Source organism: Eumetopias jubatus, unplaced genomic scaffold (genome assembly GCF_037043125.1).
Source record: "Eumetopias jubatus isolate StellerSeaLion01/CBP00866 unplaced genomic scaffold, mEumJub1_p1.0 scaffold_1, whole genome shotgun sequence".
Classification (NCBI taxonomy): domain Eukaryota; kingdom Metazoa; phylum Chordata; class Mammalia; order Carnivora; family Otariidae; genus Eumetopias; species Eumetopias jubatus.
The window spans coordinates 52,978,287-53,003,269 of NW_028274807.1; positions in this window are offsets into that span (position 1 = coordinate 52,978,287).

The window sequence follows — 24,983 nt, forward strand, 5'->3', positions numbered from 1 at the left end:
AAAACAAAGAACCCAATTTAAAAATGGGCCAAGGACCTTAACAGACACCTCACCAAAGATATACAGATGGCAAATAAGCATATGAAAAGATATTCTACATCATATATTTGCCATCAGGGAAATGCCAATCAAGACAACAGGATACCATTACACATCTATTACAATAGCCCAAATCTGGAACACTGGCAACACCAAATGCTGATGAGGATGTGGAGCAACAGGAACTCTCATACACTGCTAGCAGGAATGCAAAATGGTACAGCCATTTTGGAAAAGAGCTTGGTGATATCTTATAAAACTAAACATACTTTTACCATATCATTTAGCAATCACTCCTAGGTATTTTCCCAAAAAAGCTGAAAACTTACAACAAAATTTACAAGAACCTACACACAGCTACTTATAGCAGCTGTATTCATAACTGAAAAAACTTGTAAGCAACCAAGATGTCCTTCAGCAGGTGAATGGATAAATAACTGTGGTACATCCATAACATAAAATATTATTCAGCCCTTAAAAAAATGAGTTATCAAGTCATGGAAAGACACAGAGGAACCTTAAATTCATACTGCTAACTGAAAAAAGCCAATCCAAAAAGGCAACATACTGTATGATTCCAAATATATGGCATGCTGGAAAAGCCAAAACTATGTAGAGACAGTAACAATACCAGTGATTTCCAGCAGTTTGGGGTGGTGGTGAGAGATAAATTAGCAGAGTACAGAGAACTGTTGGGGCAATAAAAATACTCTGTATGATACCATAATAATGGATACATCTTGTTATACATTAGTCCAAACCCATGAAATGTACAATGCCAAGAGTGAATGCAATGTAAACTGTGGACTTTGGGTGATTATAATGTGTCAGTGTAGGCTCATCAGTTATAATAAATGTATCCCTCTGGTGAAGGATGTTGATAATGGGGCAGGCGATGCATGTATGAGGGCAGGGGATATATGAGAAATCTCTGTACCTTCAATCTTGCTTTGAACCAAAAACTGCTCTTAAAAAATAAAGTAAAAAAAAAAAAAGATATCAAAGAATCCTGGAGATCACACCCTTTCACTTCTTTGAGAGAATGATGCTGCTGTCTCCACTTTTGCAGCATTCCTTCCTTAACAACCCTCCTCCCCCCTGCACACATACACAATGGACCTCTAGAAGAAGAGAATTCCAGAAGTTCTCACTGATGAGTGGAAGGCTGTTATTTTGAAGATGATCCTCATTCCTAACCCTCAAATCACAGAAAAATAACCTTTTATTTTATTATAAAAACATCTTTGATTACAACAGAAAATTGTTGGATTCATAAAATTGTTGGAAAAGAAAAAAGTAATCATTAGCCACTACTATTCTGTTTTGTTCTTAAAGTAATATTATAGCTCATTCTACTGATATTTTAAAAATCAATGCTACTGAGTATTCAAATAAACAATATGTTTTAGATTATCTAAGAAATATGCAACTCATACCTAGAAAAATAAATGTTTTAAGAGAGCTTTGCACAGTGTAGCCAACCCAATGAAGGGAAAGGCAAATTCACTGTTGCTTCTTGCTACCTGCATTTGGTGTGGAAATTCCTCACCACTGATGTGATAGGAGGGAATGATAATAGAACCTGATTTGTAGTTCATATGTTAACTTGGAAATCTATCAATTTCCAATGCTATCTGTTAATAAGCTGGTAAGACCTTAATAGGTCAATTCTCAATACTAATCTTAGTTTTAAAGGGCACACTTTCACTCCATGCAGGTGGAGAAACCGCTGAAAACTTGAGACCTGAGCTTGGCACAATAATAAAAGAGTGAAACCGAAGCTAATGGCCTCATTTGTAGCCCCTCTCATGAAAGGAAAACCACCTTCTCGAAACAAATGAGACAGGAAAGTGAGAAATCATGACTTGTTGATTAATGCTTCTCTGGGGTGTTATTCTAAATTCTACAGACCTGTCTCTGCAGAAGGAATGCAGACACTCTTTTGTTTTCATCACATCTTCTGTAGCAATTCTAACGAAGTCCCACTGAGTCCTTAGTCCAAGCCAAGATTTTGAAATTGGATCTGAAAGTAGCTCTAAAATATTTTCTTGATGTTACTTTTTTCTTTGCAGAAAAAGCCAGTGTTGAAGCTCCTAGTACAGCCGATGGTTACTCAAAGATATGGATATGAGAAATCCAATTTGTCTTATTATAAACCCTGAATTTAAGCTGTGTCTTCCCTATACTTTAAAGTATTCTGTAATTAAATAGATAAGGTATATTCTATAAGAAGTGTAATCAATGGATTTCATCTTACTAAAACATTTTATTTTATTTTATACAGAAATTCTATTCATATTTATAACTATGAAGTGATTAAAATTATGGGAAATAAGAGGAAACTATAAGCTGTGTATTATAGGAGACTACAAATAAGCCATGGCATGAAAATAGTTTAGTAGAATCTAAAAGGAGATTGAAAGAAAATTTGGAAATTTTCTTATCTAGCACTCAAAGGTTACACATTTTTTTACTTAACCAGCAGCAGCCTCTTAAGGCATGTAGGAACTCTTGCCTTTCTCATTACAAAATAAACTCATGTATAACTCTCTGCATTTGTATAAATGGTTCTCATTTGACTTCCCACTGTTCACAACTCTCTATCATACCCTGGAATGAATTAATTAAAATGTATTAATTTTAATATACAAATTATAATTTTTTTCATTATAAAATTTATTGATTTTTTTTAAATAACGTATTTTAGTTCTATAACTAGGAAGTTTAGTTCTGGACCTGCCTATTATTCTAGGTTCCACCTTGACCTACCACCATTAGGCCTCAGAAGAAAGCAAGGCATATCTGGCCTGCTGAAGAAGTTCCAGGCCTCTCAGGAGTCTGTTGGCAAAAGCAACAAAGAAACCATCACTAGGGAAAACAGAAACTCTTAGCAGAAGTTTGAAATGGTCAGAGTCAAGCTGGTGAGACTAAATGCTAATGTTTGCTCTTGCCTGAGCTCCCTGTGAGCTCATATCTGGAATCTTGAAAATGGGTTGTGACTAAAAACTGACTCCTAAAAAACTGTGGGACATTTGGAATCTTTAAAAGCATAATACACAGAAGGAGAAAAAGCAGTTTCCCAACTGTTCCAGAGAGCTCTGTCCAGCTCTGGCTCCCTGAGCGCACCAGCACATAAGCAGTGAGACCCGTGAAAGTGGCAGCAATGACATTTTTGGTGGTAGCACCTGGTGAATGTGATGTAACAGATGAAGCACCCCCCAGAAGAAACCCTACTAGAGCCTAGAAAATGAGCTAGCTGCAGACTAGTCCATGAACACATACAAGATCACCACCAACCCCCACTCCCAGCACTCCAGCAATTCTTGATGGGACTTGTATGGTGTTGGGGTCCTATATCAGCTTGTAAGGAAAGAACCAGAAAAAGTTTACAGAATTCCTTATCAGACAGAGGTGGTAACACCTGCTAGGCCTAACCCAAAAGATTCTTTTGAGAATAACATGAGATACTATATATGAAAGTGATTTACAGTAGAAAACCTCACCACCAACTGTATTATCCACAGCAGCTGTGCAGCAAATAGGAAAAGAGGGAGGATGAAAGAAAGAAAGAAGTAAAATGAAGATACTTATTCATGTGGTTATTATTAAACTTTTAAGAACTTAGTCAAATTCCCCATGAAGTTTTTCTAGTGATGCTAGTCCTAGTCCACTTTGGCCATACTTTTTCCAACCTTTCCCCTTCTGTATATTGTATCCCTCAGTTAGCATCTTTAACATAACAGTCCTCAACCCTAATCATCTAGACAATAGAATTTGTTACATCTGGCAAGTAGTATCCACCTCTCTCTGTTTTGCTTTTTGGGCATTGGCAATGCCTAGTAAAGAGGTATAATCAATTCTCAGTCCCTTACCCACACAACCATTGTATGAAGGCTATGGGATAGAAAATAAAAAGACAACTAAAGTTGGAAAGAGATAAATCAATTTTCAAATCTCAGCACCAACATTTAATAAGTATGTAACTTTGGCCACAAAACTTAATTTCTCTGAGCCATTTCTTATCTGAAAATAAGCCACATGTACTGGGCTGAAATTCTGTGCAGATTAAACAAGATAATATATAAAAGGAATGCGTTGCACATAATAGATAATATACATTAGGTAAATTTGAATTTAACAAAATTTTAAATGAATATTCTTTAGTACATAAGTCAAATATGCCCCAAAAGACAAAGATAATAGTGTCAGAATATAGCACCTTCCCAGTTGAGAATTTACCCTGTACTAATATATTTTAAAATTAGATCTCTGCAAACATAGTGAAAGCAGGGCCTGCCTCCATATGATACATAAATATGTCTCACTCATGAATTGTTTTATGTGTATGAGTTTTGTGTCATCAGATAAATTATGAGCTTATTGTGGGCAGCAGGAATATCTTATGCTTTCATGGATCGTTTGATAAATGGCATAGTGCTGGAAGCAGATTTTCAACACTGTGAATTGATTTGTTGATGGATACAAATCAACTGTCTAGGAATAGGCAAACTGGAACCCTTCTATAATTAGAAGAACCAGCAATTTTGTATTTAATGTTCTTGATTACATTGTCATCTGTCCTTTTGTACTTTAATGTGGACATAGACTAAAATATGAAACCAGGGTCAGCATGTAATAAAATAATCATCAGTGACACATGTCTTTCTAAATGGAGGGGAAAAAATTATATAGTTTCCTACCTATGTCAATGGAAAAACGTACAAGACAGCCACAACGTGTGTGTGTGTGTGTGTGTGTGTGTATAATTTTAATTTAATTTTAAATAGCATAGTCTCTTTAAAGACTTAAACTTAGAATAGTTTAACTATTCATGCTCTCCAGGATAAAGGGCCATTTCAAAGATGATTTCTCATAGGGTTAGGATTAGGGTTAGTGTTTAGGTTAGCATTAAGAGCAGGCTGAAATGCAAACTTCCTTTGTCTACACTTCAAATGGTACTTTCTCCACTTGCGAACTTATCACCTTCTGGCTCCTTGAGTGTTACATAGTTCTCTAAGCAAAAGGTATACAATCTGTTCCTGCAATGAACCATTCCCAAGTTTCTCTCTAAAAGAATCTCTTGCTGATCAAAATGAAATGTAACAAAAAATAAGAGGGGGAGGTGCCTTTATTGATTTTAGAACTCCTATTCAGTTATTTCATTGGCAGATGGGACAACTATATTCCTTTATTGTTTGTTAAATTTTTGGACCCAAGAACAATCAGCCTAAAGTCTCATCCTGCTTTAGAGAGCTTCTACTTCCAGTCCTCACACTACCTAACCAGATAAATTTATTTACATTATTCCTCTGAGCCTGCTTTCTCCCCAAGTAAGCGGGTCTTCTCTCTGAGCCCCATAATCATTGTGTTTATCTGCATATCTTTGTCATCTCCAGACATTCCTTCAAACTTGGTCTTTTTTTCAACTTTCCAAATTTCATATTTTCTTCAAAATTTAAATGCAAATTATGAAAGCAGCTATGTGCTTATCTCACCCAAGGGAAACTGCCAAGATCCCAGCTCCTGTTGTAGTGAGAGCCCAGGGGAAATAGTGTGAGTGTGATGCACCGCGGCTCCTGACCCAAGGGTTGTCTTGTGACCTGTAACATGACCTGGTGTGCAAATAAGCAGGATAATCACAAGTTCCTTCTCTGGAATTTGAATTAAAAAATAGAAGAAAGTGGCTCACAGAAGCAGGACATTTAAGAATGCAAATATCGGGGCATGTGGGTGGCTCAGTTGGTTAAGCGTCTGCCTTCAGCTCAGGTCATGATCCTGGGGTCCTGGGATGGAGCCCTGCATTGGGCTCCTTGCTCAGTGGGGAGCTTGCTTCTCCCTCTCTCTCTGCCACTCCCTCAGCTTGTGGGCTCTATCTCTGTCAAATGAGCAAAAAAATCTTTTAGAAAAGAATGCAAATATCATAGAAGTAGAGGACTGAGGCTTTGACAAGCAAAATATTGTGAAGAAAATATGAGTATGGACAAACTCAGATGTAAAGAACAAACAAAATGAACAAAAAGAGAAATAATAGCCTGGTGGAAATATACTTGGTGTAGGGGGCACTAGAAGGGACTGAGCTGTGTGAATGTGAGACACTAGAGTTAGCAGCCAGTGAGTGCTATTTAGACTCCTAGCTCTGTGTGTTTTGGCTCACCCAGGATTTGTGCTTCCCTCAAGGCACTGAACATGTATGTGATTAGGTACTGCTCACCAGCCTTTACTTCATTAAGTTATCTTTATCACCAGATTAAAACTTCTTCAGCTCTAAGGCCTTCTCTCTCACTCTCTCTGTCTCTCCCATATGCCTAGTACTAAACAGTATTTGACACTTAGTAAATGCTTACTGATGGATTCAAAACAACTCTGAGACCTTATAAATTAATCTTTATCCAGAAATATGCAAGGTAACGATTCCAAGTTTTGTTATTTCACTTTATAAAGTGACAAGGAATGCAATTTAACTTCGAACATGTTCATTTCCTCCTTTTTGTCATTATTATTAAGGCGTGGCAATAATAACACACAGCATAGCTGGAGCCAAGTAACAGAAGAATTTAACCCATTGGTATTTGAAGTTGATAAATGGCAAGAAGTTGTCACAACTTCTTTACATCAAGAAAAAAAGAACTATTCCTCAGACGTATGAAGCAGCAGAACAGACTAATACTACTCATTTGATTATCTCTTCCTACCATTTTTCTTTCAGATGGAAGAATGCCAAATCCAAGTTCAAAATTTTTAATGAGAAAACATTATAATAATTAATATAAAATGAATCAAATGTTCTGGTTACAGGAAATTTTCAGAATAATTTCTTGGTAGTTCGAAATCTATAAAGATGGATAAAACAGAAGTAGTAATCCTCTTGAAATTTGAAGATAGTTATTAAGTTACCATTCAGCCTCCTCTTTTTTTCAACTAAATAGCACTAGCTTCTTTAGCTTTCAGACAGGTCGTATTTTTCATCCCTTTAATCACTGTGGTGGGTCTTTTCTGAACCAACCAATTTCTCTACATCCTTCTCAGGTAATTTTCATGACTTTACAATGGCTTGTGTTTAATGGCAGAGTGAGCCAAAAAGAATCAAAAGATTTATTTGGCTCTTGTTGGCTTGTATTACAACAATGACAGAATGTTCTGGCTTATAGACAAGGAGAAAGCAATAAATAAAGCAGGTCTGACCTTCAGGAAAGTTTCTGATTCTATTACAAATACCATTTTATTTAGCAAGCCAGAAAGCTAATCATCTTCATTACACAATGGACAGGAGCTCGTGAGGCCTCAACCTTTCATTTCTAATCCTTGTAATCTTGTGTCAAATAGAGTGGCCCCTTTCACCTATTTCTAAATCTTTGAGGACAGTGTGATTGATGTCCTTTTTGGTGCTCTCATAAGGTATAACCTCTTAGATCCTGGGCTCTTCAGGCTTATCACATGGATGAACCAGAACACACTTCTCCATACTGAACATTTCTGTTACTTTATACTAGAATAACATCTTGATAGGTTTAACAGAAATCTTACCAGGAGGAATGCAGGAGGGGAAAACAGAGAATAAAACAAATGGGAAAATTTCAAAACCACAACGATAAGTTCTTAGTATCCCTCAAAATTAACTCAGTGACTTAAAATCCTAATTTGTTTATCATAAATTTTAGTCATTACCTTGACTGTAGCTGAAACAGTCCCTCTGGCATTTTTCACATTCCTAAGAAGCAACTTATTAGACGAGGTACTGGATAGGGAGTTAGTATACCAAGGTTACTGTTGATTTTGGATTTGTGAACATTAGACAAGATACTCAATTTTCTGGCTTCATTCTTTCATTCAAATGACATATACCGAGTACCCAATGTACAACATAGCCTCCTAAGACTTCAACTTTACAAAATAAAGAAGTTGACTTTGATGACTCTAAAGTGCCTTCCACCTTTACAAGTGTATGCTTTCTGGTTCTATTGATATTTGAGGCCAAAGAAATTGTGCTTAGTTACACTTTGGCATCTTCATTTTTTCCTGAGTATTTTTTCTCTGCTCCCATTCTAAGGTGCTTGCTTCATTTTACAATAATCACAAATGCTCAACTGAATCTAGTACTTCTAAATGCTTAGCAAATTAAGTGGTTCTCTTCAATTTTAAAAAGGAGATTTTATATCCTATTGCACAGCCCATTCCAACTTGCGCTCTGAAAAGAGCGGAAAAGTTTACACTTTCACATTCGCAATATCTATTGATCAAAGGTCTTGCCCGAAAGCTTTATGAGGGCAAGAGTTAGATCTTACACCTCTTTATAGCTTTCTCTTTGATTATCAGTGTCCATTGTACTTTGGCCTTATTCATTAATTAGGAGATGGGCAGGATTTGAATTCAGGCTGCTGGGCCCAGAGTTCATGCCTGGACCACTGCCCCTACAGTGGGATGGGCCAGGTTTTCACCAACTGGTGTAGTCAACAAATGTATCACTTACAGTTATAGTGACACCCACTTGCACTACTGTATGCTGATTAATAAAATGGAACTTTTTGAAAATTAGTAGGATATGGATTCTATGTGCAATACTGGAACTCACAGTACAAATAATTAGGATCAAAATCATAACTTTTTAAGTCACCAAAATGCAAGGGTGATGATAGAGATTGTTTAGCAAGTTGAGATTAGAGACTATTGTCATTTCATTTGTCTTTGTTTCCTAAAGATAAATTTAGTACTATGCAAGAAACACACATGATAATCTTTTGATGCAATAATATTTCACAAAGATTTGATACACATGAAGCCAATACTGTAAATAAAGCAAATATATTCTATTTCATAAAAAAGTGATGAATCGCACTTCCCAGACTTATTTAAGCTTCCTGCATTTTATAACTCTTATAGCAAGATGAATTAGCGTGATGTGGTAAAACATGATTGCAGATGCCAGAGAACATTAAGACTTTATGGGCATAGAAGTAAGAGGACTCCACATATAGCATGGAAATAAGACAAATTACTGATTTTCCAATCAATTCCTAATCTTATTCTCTGTTCAGCTACTCCATGTGTTTATCCTGACCTGAAACTTTTATGCAGTTCCAGTCTTGAGCTTCATCAAAACCAAGAGTGCCAGTAATGCTGAACCCTTCCATATTTTATTATAGCTCAGTGAGGCAGACAAACGGCCATAAGGGGCTGAGATAAGAGGAAGAGAGTATCTCAGTAATCTGCTGACAATAGGATTCCTGACTCAAAGGCCCCCAGTTGAAAAGTCAAACCCAAATATGTACGTGTGTGTGTGTGTGTGTGTGTGTGTGTGTGTGTGTGTGTCTAGGGAGAGATGGAGGACAGGAATAGGGAAGTACAGGGAAAAAGGGGAGGAGAAGTAGGAAAGATGAAGTGGTGGAATTATCTTTCAACAGTGAGATCTGGTCTGGAGGCTAATTTGTGAAAGCACAATTAGAGGGAAGAGACAATGATTGCAATTATAAACCTCATTGCTCTCTTTCAAATCAAGCAACTGTTCAAAGACACAAAAAGTATTTTATGCTTTATGTGCTAGAAAAACAAGTGAATGGTATTAAATTTAGAATTTGTGCATATATAGAAATAGAGACATATATTAACTTATATTTCAGAAAAATATAGAACAGATATGGATTCTACAGTTTATGAAAATATGATGAAACATATAGAAACCAGTGATTGAATACCATCACTTTGTAAACCAAACAGAGCTCTCACTCACTCTCGTATGTATATATATGTATATATTTAATCAGCGATCTCATCATCACATAATATATGCTAGTATCATAGTGAATAATTCCAGCTGTTATTTTCAATGAAGGAGCAATACAATTTAACTTATTCTAGCCAAGAAAAAACTGACACTTATTAGAGGTGTGAACTTGAATATATGACTTGACCACTGTGAGCCTCCATAAGGGGAGAATGTATATGGGAAGTTTTCTGCAGAATGCCTAGCACAAATTTAGGGTCCAACAAATTTTAGTTATATTTACTTGGAACATGGCCTAATATTTTTGTGTGGGTGTTTTTACATAATACTTTATATTTATATATTGAAATATGCATCACCTAATCCTGACTTATCCATCACAGGCTTTTTTGGAAGACTTTTCTATCCATGAAAAAGATAGACTCACTTCATTAATTCAATATGTATCTCTGTGCAAAGGTCGTATTAAAGACTAAGGAAAGTCTGTAAACATCCAGAACATAGCATAGTTGATCCACATTATTGGCAAATTCTGGATTTTTTAGTTGACCCACTTGCTTACATGTATTTGTAACCCCAAAATCAATACATCACTTTTGTACTCATTCCCAGACATATGCAAAGGAGTGGCCAGTTTGAGCCACCTGACGTGCACATTTGCAGCCAAAGGCACTCCTGCCTTGGTATCTCAGGTCTCTCACACTGTAATCAACTATCCTTTTGGAGGCCTATTTAGTGTCATGTTTTTTACATTTTGTGCTTTTTACTGGTGATTTGGCTCTTTATAACGGCCCCCGAGCATACTGCTGAAGTGCTTTCTAGTGTTCTTATGTGCAAGAAGGCTGCAGTGTGCTTTGAGGAAAAAGCACCTGTGTTGGATAAGCTTCGTTCAGGCATGAGTTATAGTGCTATTGGTTTTGAAGTCCATCTTAATGAATCAACAGTATATATTGAATTAGGTGTCTCTGAACAGAAAAACACATACAACAAAGTTACATATTGATTTGTTCACATGTTTATCAACCAGTGTTCCCAGGAACCTAATCCTGCACTTCCCCAGAGCGATCGTGCAGCACCCCCCAATACTGTGTTGGGGAATAAAGTTGGGGCTTTATAGGACATAACCACTGTGAACAATGAGAACTGATTATATTTGATTTTTAGAAAGACATAGTTTATCTGGGGTGATATACGTGTTAGACGATATAAACAAGAACATCAGAAAGATCGATACTGTCGCAAAATAATATATATGAAGCCAGTTTTATCCAAAGCTCAGATTTGTGGTACAGTTTCAGCCTTAAGGCTGAAAATGAGAAAAGGCCTCTAAACAACAAAGCTTTGTTGACCCCCTGCTTCTCCCAGCCTGGGGCCTCTTACCACTCTGGGCTCTTCCTCCCACATATTCATGGTTACCAGGACATGAGAATTATGGCCACTGAAATCAGGGGTTGGGGATGGTGAATTGAGAGGCCCAGGAAAACAAGAATGGCTAAATGTAACTAAGTTAGCTCTGAGGAGAGGTTGGAAGTCAATGGGAGCTAATTTGTGATGTCTGAGCCGGGGAAACTTGATGGTTAGTGATACGGTAGACCATTTTATCACAATGTTAGCAAAAATAGTTGTTACTTTCCCATTACAGCCAATACATGCATCAACAGGGAACAAGGTAAAAATCAGAATTGCAGTCATTAACTTAATAAAATTAGTCTTCTCTTTTTTGAAATGGGTGCCTCCCCCAATCTGACAGTAGTTTCTATTTATCTATTCAATATTAATTCAATTAATGAAATCAATTACTTCAATTAATCTCTTCAATTAATTCAATTAAGTACTTACTCTGTGAAAGTATTCGATATTGGAGCTGAAAGATGAAACGAGATATAGCTGTTGCCACCTTGGAACCCACCGTCTAGGGCAAAAGACAGTTACATCATAATCTCATATGCTCATGGGAGCAGGGTTGAAAAATAGGTGATTTTCTCCCCCCGAGTGACAGCAGGAGATGGAGTGGGAGTGTGTCCTCATAGTAGGAACGAAAGAATGGATCCTTAGGCATGAGACTCCATTTATAATTTAAGATAGTAGCGGTAGTTCTGAAACTTCAACCCAGTGAGTCCCAAATTTCTCAAGTGCATGCAGATCCCCTGGGGACTCTTAAAATTCAGATTCTGATGCCACCATTCCGGGCTAGGGCCTGAGGCTTGTGGTTTGCAACAAGCTCCCAGATGTTGCAGATGCTGCTTATCTGCAAACCACACCTTGAGTTGCAAGGCCTTAGCATACACAAATTTCACCTGGTGATCTTAAAAAACCATTGGTTCTGGAGCCCTCCCCCCAGATATTCTGATGCCCTCAGAGTGGGCCAACGGTGCCAAGTGATTCCAGCACAGATGGTATTCAGGCAGCACTTCTATAGAGCACTGATTTATGGGCGCATACATCATCTTCATTAGCAGTCTCCTTCGAAGATTAACACGTTTTCTAATTCTTGCCACCTGGACATTTTTTTAAACACACCTTGTAATATTAGGAAGACTCAAAGGCTGAAAAATAACACGTGTGCTTGAAATTAAAACGGAATTCAGAAGACAAACCCCAATTTATTCATTTGAAAACAAATATCCAGTCAGCATTTATTATTTTTTAAATTTTTTAAAGATCTTTATTTGAGATAGAGCTAGAGAGAGCAAGTACAGGAAGGGGGGAGGGGGAGAGGGAGAAGCAGGCTCCCCGCTGAGCAAAGAGCCCTATGTGGGGCTCGATCCCAGGACCCTGAGATCATGGCCTGAGCTGAAGGCAGACGCTTAACCAATTGAGCCACCCAGGGGCCCCCAGTCAGTGTTTATTATTAATGAATGTTTCAGTTGTCATACTAGGTGCTAGGGCTACAAGGACTGAGAAAAAAAAAAAAGGGATGCCTGCTCTTTAAGCCCCATTTCAGCTGAACAAGTATGTCCTGAATGCTGTGTGGGTCATTGTGCTGGGCACAGGGGCATCTCATGGGCTTATGGAATTGTCTCACTTGTTAGAAACTATTACTTAAACAAATGAAATTTTCTCTTGGGTTTCCTATGAGTACTTCCAAAATTATTTTGAAAATTTTAAATATGTGTGTCAAACAGAACTTATTTTGCCCAAGTTGAACCGCAATCACCCAGTGCACAAAGTACAAAGCATTTGTCAACAGATCTTAGTTTTATTTAAAAGAACTGAATTTCATAAGTCAAGCAGAGAAAGACAATTATCGTATAGTTTCACTTATATGTGGAACATAAAGAATATCACGAAAGACTACAGGGGAAGGGAGGGAAAACTGAATGGGAAGAAATCAGAGAGGGAGACAAACCATGAGAGACTCTAGACTCTGGTAACCAAACTAAGGGTTACAGAAGGGGGGGGATGGGGTAACCGGGTGATGGGTATTAAGGAGGGCATGTGTGGTGATGAGCACTGGGTGTTATATGCAACTAATGAATCATTGAACACTACACCAAAAATTAATGATGTACTATATGTTGGCTAATTGAACATAATAAAAAAATTAAAGAAAAACAATAAAAAATTAAATAAGTAAAAGAACTGAATTTCTAAATGCCCAATGATTATTATACTGAATCACTTTTCAAAGATAACAAGTTGGTGATTCAAGCTTTATACTGTATTGCAAGTCTTGTTTTTAAGTATGTGGTCTGTTTTTCTCCTGATGTTCAGATTTCTACAATAGCTCTGATATTTTCTTATCTTCTGTGTTAATAGAAGAATCAATAATTTATTAGTAAAAGAATGTGAAATCCACAAAGGCATTCTCCCCTTCTTCTCCCTGATTTTATTTCTAAGTCATCTCTATTAAGTTAGAGCAAAAGACACAGTATTTAAGATTGCTTTCTCTTTAATAATGCTGTGATGCCCAAACAATAAGTTTGTTGGGGTTTTAGGGCACCTGGGTGGCTCAGTCCTTAAGCATCTGCCTTCAGCTCAGGTCATGATCCCAGGGTCCTGGGATCGAGCCCCGCATTGGACTCCCTGCTCCGCGGGAAGCCTGCTTCCCCTCTCCCACTCCCCCTGCTTGTGTTCCCTCTCTTGCTGTGTCTCTCTCTGTCAAATAAATAAATAAAATCTTTAAAAAAAAATAAAGTTTGTTGGGTTTTTTTGTTGTTGTTGTTAGATACCTATGTCAAGTAATGGAAACAGAGCAGATGATTCCAATAAAATAATTTCAGTTGCAAATAAAGAACCTGGTTTCTCCTGGGCAAAGTCTATGATCTGTAACACTGCTAGCTCAAGAAAGACGAAGACTGTTCTGTTTTCATTTATGTGTCAAACATGATTGGTTAACCTTAAAAGTACCAAATAAATGCCAGAGAAAAGAGCACAATTTAAAATTCTTAAAGAAAAATAATTTCAGATATACTTCTGCAGTAAAGGAAAAAAAGGCATGGGTTGGTTTGGGAGGATACATCACCAGCGATGCCGAACTGATGAAAATGTGAAAGCATCGCAAGTGTGGGAAAAATGTCACGGTCACACTGGGAAGAATAATGTACCAATGCTGCCAGGTCAACAAATTACCCTTTGTTTTTACCCTGATGTCTGCTCTGCGGGTCTGGAACTTCCCTCTGCTCCAGAAGTTCTGACCTCAAAAGAGTTTTCTAGGTATGATGAGAGAATAAAGTTTTCTCTTCAAACCAAGGTGAGATATAGTGCAATTTCTAACTTTTGTTCACATTGATAGATTAGCTGGCTCAACCCTACCCAGGGCATACTACTTCTAGGATAGGGTTGGAAGGGCATGATGTCTACTTGTTCTCCTCCTCCCTTATGTGAGTGGCAGCTAATAATTATGGCACACAGTTTAGTGCCAGTTACTTAGGTAATGCATACCCACTCCCATTCCATCAAAAAGAATAAAGTTGTATCTACACCATTCAGTTTTTAGTGCTCACAATGGGGAGGGGAGATCATATTGACCAAAAAGCAAACAAAATAGTGGCTATCTCAATACATACATGAAACCCTAAAAAATGAATGGAAAATCATGTTTTAAATGATGGCCACAGCTACCATACAGATCTGCCAAACTATCGACTGAATTTTCAAAATTCTATTCCATATTCCAGTCAGAATAATTCTGTCCTTCACTACAACCCTCCCCCCACAATTTGTAGTAACAATTAGTACCTCTGATATTTTTACTATTGTGTTCAATGCATATTATGATGAATACTAGCTATTAAAATCCCCAAGCCTTGGGGTGCCTCGGTGGCTCAGTCCTTAAGCATCTGCCTTCAGCTCAGGTCATGATCCCAGGGTCCTGGGAAGGGTCCTGGAATCGAGCCCCACATCAGGCTCCCTGCTCGGCAGGAAGCCTGCTTTTCCCTCTCCCACTCCCCCTGCTTGTGTTCCCTCTCTCGCTGTCTCTCTCTGTCAAATAAATAAATAAAATCTTAAAAAAAATAAAATAAAATCCCCAAGCCTTATTAAGCCTTGTGTCCTTTGTTTTTAATATGAAAAAAATTATGCATCATTACTTTCCCATATTTAAAGGAAATAAACTTATATTTTACTTTGCAACATATTTAAACTTAAATATGTTGCAAAGTAAAATTTGAAATACAGTAATATAATTATATTGCTGCCTTTTGTAACTGATCATACATGATAACACATAATTGAATGACTCCTGTACCAGAAGAATCACAACTATGGAAAAAAGACAAAGAGACTAATTCATTCTGACTAATCAGGATTGATGTTAATTAAAAAAAGAGTGTAAGATAATGACTTCTCATTACTACCTAATAGATGGAAACAGATTGCTCTTCTTCTAGGTAAAATAGCAATTAAGTAACTTTTTAAGAATTATTTTCGGAAGACTTTCTTCTAAAATTGGTGAAGTACTCATATAAAGGCCTTTTTATGAAATCAACCAAAAAAATATATTTCACCAAAGGCTGTTTATTCTTTAGTATTTGTCACTTATTTGATATGCATGAGATAAGGACAGTATTTGAACAGGTGGTAATCAGAACAAAACTGACATGCATTATTTTGTGGAATGTTTCGCATTAAAGAATATAATGTAGTGAAGTGATTTAGAGCTCAAGTTCAAATCCCAATTCCTTCATCAACCAGCTCTGTGACCTGTACCCAAGTGTTCTGAATTCCCTAAGGCTTAATTTTCTCATCTGTAAAATTAAAAAAAAAAAAAAAACAGGTCCTGTTTCATAGAGCTATTGTGAGTATGAAGTAAAATCATGTATGTAATATCCATTGCACGGAGCATGGCACATAAAAAGAGCTAAATAAACGTTAGCTATTGTATTAGTTTTTTATTGCTGTATAATAAATCACCACAAACTTAGCAGCTTAAAACAGCACCAATTTGTTATCTCACAGGTTCCGTGTGTCAGTAGTTTGGACACAGGGGAGCTGGGTCCTCTGCTCAGAGTCTCCCCAGAAGAAGTGAGGGTATTAGCTGGGGCTGCAATCAGGGGCTCAGGATCTTCTTCCAAGTTTACCTGTTGTTGGCAGAATTCATTTTCTTGCTGTTGGGAGACGGAGGCCCTCAGCAATTAGAGGCTGCCCCCAATCCCTGCCACATGACCCTTCCATGACCTTGTGGTTTGTTTCTTCAAAGCCAACAGGAGTGCACCTGCTGTTGCTTCTCTCTCCCTGACTTCTCCCATCTCAACTGCTAAATCGTTTTAAAAAGAGCTCAGCTCATTATGTCAGGCCCTCGTGATAATCTCCTTTTGATTAACTTAAAGCCAGCCAATTAGGACCTTAATTACCCCTGCTAAATACTTCCCCCTTGTCAGGTACAGTAACTTAATCATAGGAGTGATATCCCATTATATTTACAGTTTTCACCTGCATTCAAGGGAGGGTAATTCCTATCAGGAGGTACAAATGTGAAACCAATCTTAGAACTCTGCCTACCACAGTTATCCTGTTGTTGCTATTGTTATGGTAAATGTCTTTCATTTAAAATGAGTCTGAGCTGGGGCGCCTGAGTGGCTCAGTCGGTTAAGCAACTACCTACGGCTGGGGTCATGATCTCAGGGTCCTGGGATCAGGCTCCCTGCTCAGCGGAAAGCCTGCTTCTCCCTCTCTCACTCGCCCTGCTTGTGTTCCCTCTCTCGCTCTCTCTCTCTGTCAAAAAAGTAAATAAAATCTTTAAAAAATAAATAAACAAAATGAGTCTCAGCATATGGTTCAGACATACCTTAATTTTTCAAAGCCCTCCATTGTGAATACCATTTACATGTATACATTTGAGACAAAAATATTTGAATTTTTTAAGAATTCTGCACACCATCTCAGTGATTTGTCCAAGGTGACTTTTCCAGACATTTACATTAAGATAAAAAAAACAATAGCAATGCAAAGAAAAACAACCATAAAATTATAAAATACCCCAATATAGGCTTAGAAGCAATGCTTCGGATACAATAAGGGAGTTAAAGACGCTAAGAAGCATCACAGAAAACTGCAACTGAAGAGTTAGAGAAAATATTAAGAAAATAATGATTATTTAAACTCCTAGATGATAATTAACACCCCTACATTGCCTAAGGAAATTACTGTCTACAAAATAATATTATATTACACACACACACACACAAACTGCTGTGCAAAAAATATAATAAATAAATAACACTATTTGCAAAACCAAAGGAAAAAAATGAAAAAAAAGTTTGTCACGGATAGTTTTTTTTTTAATATCTTATTTATTTGAGAGAGAGAGAAAGAGCACAAGTGGGTGGAGGGGCAGAGGGAGAGGAGGAAGCAGATTCTCCTCTGAGCAGGGAGCCCAATGCGGAGTTTGACCCCAGGACCCTGGGATCGCGACCTGAGCCGAAGGCAGACGCTTAACCGGCTGAGCCACCCAGGCACCCTTATCATGGATAGTTTTGATTTTGAAAGAAAAGACCTTTACACTATTAACAGGATTACCTTAGGTAATCACAAAATTAGGTAAATTAGTAAATAAAATAATCACTAAGTTATGTCTAGATTAAAACATAGTTGGGGAACAAACTAATGTTTTGAGAAAATCTAATCTTTACAAATATTATCAAAATCATTTAATAATGGAATCCCTATATGTGTATTGCAATTCACATGGAAAAAAGAATTTAGGCCAAGAGAAAAATAGTATTTCAGAAACTCTTATGGGAGGGTAAATGGTAGAATTAATTGGGAGAGAATCTATTAAGCTGGAGGAGGAAAAGAACCAAATTATTGGAGTTAAATGAGTTAAGGTAAGTAATTTAGGGAGCTATATTTAAATCAAAAAGTTCTTGTAGAAAAACAGAGCAAACAATGAGACGGTAGAGCTGCAAAATAGTTTATATTTTTGCTTCTACAAAATGAAGTGAAATCTGACCAAGAAGAACTCATACTCAAGTCTCAATAACAGTGAACTGCATATACGCCTCTCCCAGGGAACTTGGTAACAGGGTCTTCACCTCATGGCAATGATTCATAATGATGGAAAATCTCATGCAAACAAATTAACCCTAAATGAGGCTCACCTTGGAGGAAAAATTTGAAGTCTTCACAAGTTTTGTGCAGAAGATAAAGAATGAGATCATATATCCATGAGACCCAAACATGATTTATGTATAAAACAGTTCAATTAAGCTTATATACCTGTGAGATTTCAGATAGTGAATGTACTTACAGTTTCTGCCATTGATTTAGTCACAGTCAATACTATTGAATCAAATAGGCTAATTACACATTGTTTCACTGGTTCTTCCCTTGGGCTTTGCTTCCTTAAGGAACTTTGTCCTGGGAAAGACGAGAGAACATTCTCTTGGTTGCCATTGTAAACAGGCTTGGGACAGTCTTAATTCCTGTTCCCAATATCTGTCAGGGAGAGGTGGGAGTAGAATAGAAAACACTAGAAAAAAAATAGATAAAAAAGATCCTTCATTATTTTGAAAAAAAAAATATACCAATGAAAATTATTAGTGCATGTCTATTGCTGTGTAGAATACTGCCCTCCTCCCAAAGATATCCATACCCTGATCCCTGGAACCTATGACTATATTACCTTACATAGCAAATGGGACTTTAGAGATTCAATTAAGGTTAAGAACCTTTGGATGGGGAGGTTATTCTACATTACCTGGGTGGTTATCAATCTAATCACATGAGTCCTTGAAAACAGGAATCCTTTTTGCTGTGGTCAGAGAAAGAGATGTGATGAAGAAAAGAGTCAAAGGGATGTGACATTGTTGGCTTTGGACCCGAAGGAAGGGAACCACCAGCCAAAGAACGTGTGTGGCTTATAGAAGCTGGAAAAGGCAAAAAAATGGATTTTCTCCTAGAACCTCCACAGGAAAACTCAGCCCTTCTAACTTGACTTCAGCCACTTAGACTTGTCTGGGACTTCAACCCACAAAACTCTAGATAGTAAATCTGTGTTGTTTTAGGCACTGACTTTGTGGCAATTTATTACAAGAGCAATAAAAAACAACTAAAATTACTAATGAAAACTTTGCAAACATTACTCAGCTCAAGTGAAAAATAGTTCTTTCAGCAGAGAAGCCAAAGATAGGGTGAAAAATAAAGAATCATGAAAGCAAGCCAATTATTGCTCCTATCTGTCCTGCTGTCCAACCAATGCCTATTATAACACCTCCATTAGGTTAATTGCCTTCTCAGGACACCAAAAACATACAGAGAGGTAAGGTGTTACAGCGGGGAATTCCTGGGCTAAGGAATCCAATAAGTCTAGGCTTGAATTCATACTTCACACATAAAAAGATTTGTGATACAAGAAAAGTATTTAAAGAGTCTGAGCCTGTCTCTGTATCTGTGATGAAGATAATTATGTCCAAAGGGGGCATCAAAATAATCAAATGAGTGAATAAATAATGGCCAATACATAGTATATCCTAAGTGAATTTTAGCTATTTATTATCAGTGTCACTTCTTCCGGTGAGTTATATAAACCATAGAAACTGTAGGTCTATTCTAAACTTCACAGAATAAGAACGAAATTTAAAGGCATCTAGTCTGTAATTATTACTTTTTTCACTATTGTCTGCAGCTTCCATTGGTAAAAAGATGGCTTACTATATGAGAGTTCCTTAAATCACCATTTTAAATGGAAGATACATATAACATTTTGGGCATATTTTAATGCTTAATCAAGGAAAGATTTTAATAGCATTCTTAAAATCTGGGTTTCCAGAAAACTATGGATGATGATGTCTAAACTACTCTATTACTATTGTCAGATACATAAATCACCATTATTTATGGATCATCATGAAATCCATCTGAATGACTAACCCTTAAACCGTATATCTAATATGAAATGTCCCAAGGTTGGGTTCTCTAGAAGCACAACATAAATGGGGATCCTTGTGCAAGTGAGTTATTGGAGATGTGCTCTTGGGAGAAGGGGAGGAAGGGAAGCACAATAGGGCAGGGGAAGAAAACTAAGCATAGATGCAGTCTATCCTGAAAACAAGTTTCAGCCTGGTCCCACGGGGAGATATAGAACATGAATCACACCAGAGTTGAGCTCACTTTGAAGCACAGGGGCCATCTGTGTCCCCCTGTATTAGTCAAAGGGGAGAATACGTGAGCTACTAAAAGTCAGTAAGTGCAGCAGCTAGAGGTGAGTTTACTGGGATGAGAGAATGGGAGCAGTCACAACAGCATCCACTATAAAAGATGATCCCAAAAGTCTGGATCCAAATTAGATCTTAAATTTCAAGGTTAAATTACAAATCTGTGGAGTAGAACATTAGCTTTAAATCATATTTCTCCTAGAAAGAACATAAATGCCTCAATCTTGTAAATGAACAGTTTCAATGTCTGGACTAGGGTGTGGGCAGACCTTCGAAGGAGGACAGCCTTAGAACAAACCAGAATGCAATCTAGTAGAATGTGCATTACTAATTATGAAAGAAATATCATATCACTAATTATAATGTCAGTTACTTCTACCACCAGGATATACTGACACTTCATAGAAATTTACAAATCATTATACCCAGGCTAATGTGGGATTCACCTGTCAGCACATATGTATTCAGAGAGACTTCTCAACCTCTCTGATGCATCAGTTTTTACCATTATCATGCAATAACAAACCAGCTGTCCCACACAAAACCTGAGAGGTGGCCCCTTCAAAACCACATCTGATTCTTCAAGAATATAAAACTCAAAATTACCATAATAATGAGTGTCAATATTACCCAAATACCTCCCTCTTGATAAGGAAGATTAAAGAAGACAATAAGCACCACAAACATATTTATATCTTGTGTCATAGTGGGAATGAGCCTCTATTTGATACATACGGCAGTTTGTTTCAAAGAAATGTCACAATCCACTGCTTTTGTTTTTGTTTTTGTTTTTCTACCGTAAGAATCTTCTCAGAGATTCTCATCAACCTTTAGATTTATAGGGATAAGATGAACTTGTCTGTCTCTGGAGACTTAAATGGTATTTTACTAAATATTCTTTTGTTTTCTATTGGTTGAAAGGGTGAAATTTTCTAAGTGTTGGTTAACTTCATTTACAGAGTTACAGAAATGTAATTGAAATAGACAATTTTCACTTTATTTTTAAACTTATTTTTATTTTATAGAATAGCATTGATAAATGCAGACTTAGAAATGAATCAATTATAAAGTAAATAACATTTAACTTATTATCACTGATCTTTGAAAATAACTGCATTTTATTTATGAATTCATAAGCCACAAATATTGATCTGCTGATATACACATTAATGCAAATCTCAACATGCTGGATAATCTGTTTCTAGATAGGAACGTGTGGCAAATAAGCACTACATTTTCTACAACACAGCTAGATTCTAAAATCAACCTGTAAAGTAACAGAGGGAGTTGTTTAAAAACATCTAGAGTGCAAGACCTGTCCTGGGAGTCTCCCTAATGAATCATCTCATCCCATATTCTTTGTCAAAACCTTAAATGAATTAAGTGTTTGGCTCACTGATAAGTGGGATGCACCAAAAGTAATTGAATGTGGTAATCGAAAATTTGTTAAACCTGTCACTGCACATCATTATCACCTTCAAATCCAACACAGCACAATTAGCCTACAAAAGTTATAGTTGAATCAAGTCCACATTAAGGTTGAGTGAGTAATGCACACTCTTCAGGAAATTAAATTAGACTCCACGTAGATGAACAGAATAAAGGTTACACGTGTGAATGGTGTAAATAAGGTAAGATACAGGATTTATGGGGTGCTGAACCTGTTTCCTAAAGCAATGTGGGCTAAATAGCCTTCATTACTGCCTTTTAGCTAGCAGACATGCCATAGATCTGGCCAGAGCCTAAAAATAAAAATCTACTTAACTCCGGCTCCTAGTTGTGATTGATATGTAAAAGAAAATAATGAGACGAATAATCATTAATATATAATAAATATCATATTCTTCCCATTGCCACATAAGAGTACTGAAAATTACAAAAAAAGAAAACTAATACCCTAAACTACCTTTAGGGAAGGCTTTGGGGGAAGAATCATGCTCTCTCCGCTGATAGGTATTTTTAATTAAAAATTATGGTTATCATGGCAAAAATTTTACTACAGGGTTATACAATGGTGAAAATTATTTGAAATAATTGATAAGGATATAGTCACTTGAAAGGCAATTAAAAATTATATTGGTCTATATTGGTATGTACACCTACACACTCATAAAAGGTTTTAGGTGAAGATATGTGCTTTGAGGGATGATTTGGAATTGCTATAAATATGATTAAATAAAACCTAACAGGTACTTGTGTTACTGATGTGTAAGGGAAGCTCATAAATAAACACAAAACAATCTTGTAAATGTCACCTATAACTCAGTTATGATACTCTACAAAGTCTGAAAATTTAATATCTTTTGGTCCAGAAGTTATCTAAATTTCATATTATAGACATGGAATGTACAAACTTAGACTGTTTGGGACTAGAAATTTAAGTAATTTGAAACTAAAGGCAAACCTTGTAAGTGGACTGGAAAGTCCATAATTCCTACCAAGGTTTTCTTCTCGTTATCATGGTACCTAAAAAATCAAATTAGTAATAATAGTGTTTTCTGGTCAATATATCATGACAGCAAAAGACGCTTATGGCCTTAATATTCTATTTCATCCAAGTGAAGTTAAAAATGAATGGGTCTCTTTGAGTTTCTTGAAACCAGACTGCTGATCTCTTTTAGATAATATATTTGGGAAAATAATAAATATTGACAAGTTTTTATTCCCCCTAGCAGCCTCTACCACCACTTTCTAGATTTCGTATATCTATGTTATTTCAGCACATTCTCCTCACACATCACACATCACAGGATTTTCAGTGATTGCCTTCTCCATTGGTCATTTCCTGGTGCCTGATACCCGGCCTCCTGAATCTGAATGGTGATGTCTGCAAATCTCAGTACAGAACCGACTGCTTCTGGGAAGCCTTCCTGCAGATAGCTAACCTCACCCTTCTGGATTCTCGTTGCTTGCAATAATCTCATGATGACTCTCAGTGAGCACCCTGGTATTTTTCTGATATGTACTTTAGGCATGTTTTGGGGTCTTTGAGTTAGAATTGAGCTGATAAACCCATGGCCTATTGATGTTCAGAGAAATGTATGACCTCTAATTTTTTGTTTCTCCCTATTGGTAAAGTAACTTCCTTTTATTTACCTGGAAGGTTGATTCAAAACTGTCATACTTACATATAATAGTGCCTCATATCTTCGTGTTTATTTTAAGCATTTCCCCTGGCAATTTGAAAGATAAATCTATGTTTAAGGGAATACCACTGCTTTGGGGTTATGAGTCCACATGTATGTTTCTTTCCCCTATGATGACTTAAGATCTGTTAACTGATCACCAGTTGACCATGGCTTACTGTATTTAAGATATTTGTTTCCCTGGGGGTTGTTGTCCTTCATTGGCATCCCATGGTAGATGTGTTGGGGGCATAGGGGGACCATATATCCAAAGTGGACTTAAGTAGCTATTGGTTCTTTTCCTCCTGTATGAAAATAAAATCAGTGCCTAATATTAAAGCTATTTGGAACTTTCTAAAATACAGATTTTAAAAAAAATCAGTGTATGTGAGTAAACTCACATAATTGTGAGTTACCGAGAAAAAAAAAGTTGTGTATGTGAGTAAACTACATAATCTTAGCTGTACTACTGACTCTGAGTGAACTGAATATTATTTGGTAAGAGTCCTGGCCTTAACCTGGATATTTCAAAAAGATTTTAAACATCTAAATAATTGACACCATCATCATTTAAATATCCCCTGTGTCTACAGCACTGTATAGCATTTTCTGGGTAGAGATGCAAAATAAACGGTAGATAGATTCTACATTGGGGAATTTACAACTTAATCAAGATGTACATGTATGAAATGAATAGCCAATAGATAAAAACCATTTATATATTAGTTCTTGGTGGTATGGTTGAAAGTCAGGCTAAGTCTTTAATGATCACAGAATACAAATATATGCCTTCATAAAAGCACGCATGCCTTCATCACATCAAACAAAGACACTCTAGGCCATCACACAGACCATGATAAATTTTAAGAAAGGAGAGGTACTATAACAGTTTTCCACAGTCTTGGCACTGGAAAAATACCTATATTATGTGTGAAGCTGCATGGACTCAAAATATACCCTCAGCTCTCAAGCCTCACACAAAACTGGCACTTTGATATCATAGCAAGCCAGGGAATGATTTGAGTAGTTTTAAGAGACAAAAATCTAAGATGGTTTTGATCACCTCCAGTTTTTTTCCAATTATTTCTTATAAAAATTTTTTAAAACACAGTAAAATTGAAAAAAAAGTTTTAAAGTGAACATCTGTACCCCACCCACTCTTAAAAATTTCACAGTTAACACTTTTCCATATTTGCTTTATCATGTATCTATTCATCTATCCATCCCTCTATGCATCCATAAATCCACCTGTATTTTGAATGCATTTCAAAATAAGTTGCAAGCATCACTATACTTCTCATCTAAGCACTACAGCATATATATTATTGTTTCTTTAAACATTTTTAGGTTAAATTTACTGCTATGAAATGCACAAATCTTAACAGTACCATTCATAAGTTTTGGCAAATGCATAATCTATATAACCTAAACTCCCATTTTTTAAAGATTCACTCTTAGTACTTGGATGCAGAATATCAAGAGGTAGAATATTACCATCACCCTAGA